Here is a 1,683-nt window from a genome sequence, read left to right as displayed (position 1 = left end):
TCAACATTGGGGTTGATAATGAGAAATCTAACTCGCCTATCAGAGAGCAAGGTGAACCTTCCTCGTTTCCACCTCGAGATGACAGTGTTAGTTCATCTGAATCAAGCAAGGATGTTGAAGATAATTCTAACTCAAACGGCTATGAAGAAGATGAAGTTCTCGCCATTAAAGCAAAAGAAGATGATAGTGGAAAAAGTGTTCGGTTTTCTTTGGTGGATGTTGTGAAGATGGGTGAAACGTTTCAAAACAAAGCCATGTTGAAAGCAACTTTGGAAATATCGGCAATGAAGCATAACTTCGATTACAAAGTTGTGAAATCTAATAGAAAACTTTGGTACATCCGATGCAAATATAACCCTTGCAAATGGAGTGTTCTGGCTGAGGGGTTATCAGGTTCCACATATTTCATCATCAAAAAATATGCGGCGAATCACACATGTGCTGCGTCGAGTATGAATAATGGTGGTCAGACAGCTTCTGCAAAGACAATTGGCGGTCTAATAATGCATAGGTATGATGGTGTGAAAGAAGGTCCCAAAACAAATGATGTCATACAGATTATGAGGATGGAACATGGATGCGAGATATCAAAGTCCTTAGCATGGGATGCTCGGGAGTTTGCAATTAGCATGGTTAGAGGTATTCCAGAGAAGAGTTTTGGAAAAATTCCAAAGTACTTGCATATGCTGAGAGAACCTAATCCAGGAACGCATACGTTCTATGAAACCGATGTTGATGGTAGATTCAGATTTCTCTTCGTTTCATTTGGCCAATCAGTACGAGGTTTTCAGACAGCCATGCGACAAGTTCTTGTTGTTGATGGGACATTTTTGAAGAGCAAATACAAAGGGTTTTTACTTGCTGCGACAGCTTTAGATGGAAACTCTAACTTGTATCCTGTTGCGTTTGCGGTAGTGGACTCAAAAAATGATCGTTCATGGGATTGGTTTATGAGACAGCTAAAGGTTGTTATTGCGGACGAGCATTCTCTAGCTTTTGTGTCCGACAAAAATGCCTCACTTTGTAAGGCAATAGAGAATATATATCCTCTTTCTCAACATGGAATTTGCATCCACCATTTGTTGAATAATGTGGTCACACATTACAGAGGAAAGGGACTGGCTGGATTGATTGCAAAAGCTTCTAAAGCTTATAGAGTCATTGATTTTCAGAAGAGATTCCAAGCTGTGTGCAATATTAGTCCAGCTATTGGAAAATATTTAACAGATGCAGATGTTACAAAGTGGGCTCGCTGTCAGTTTCCAGGATTCAGGTATGACATCACAACGACAAACCCAGCTGAATCAATAAACTCTGCTTTACGCACACCAAGAGAGTATCCAGTCATTCCTTTGTTGGATAGCATCAGAGAAATGCTGACCCGTTGGTTCTTCGAACGCCGCACACGAAGCAGGAAGCACACAAAACCATTGACTATTGCCATCGAGAAAAAAATAGACAGGCGGATTAATAAGGGTAAAACGTTTCTGGTTCAGCCAGTTGACGAGTACCGTTTTTTGGTTCGCGGAGATACAATCGACTGTCTGGTTGATTTGGACAGAAGAACCTGCTCATGTGGGAAATACGACCTCCTGAAAATCCCATGTAGACACGCAATCAAGGCTGGTTTAACAGATGGTCGAGCCCCATCCTCACTAACGGATGACATGTACACGACTTCCA

This window comes from Brassica oleracea, chromosome C3 (genome assembly GCF_000695525.1).
Source record: "Brassica oleracea var. oleracea cultivar TO1000 chromosome C3, BOL, whole genome shotgun sequence".
In the NCBI taxonomy this organism is placed as follows: domain Eukaryota; kingdom Viridiplantae; phylum Streptophyta; class Magnoliopsida; order Brassicales; family Brassicaceae; genus Brassica; species Brassica oleracea.
Note: the sequence above shows the minus strand (reverse complement) of the source record.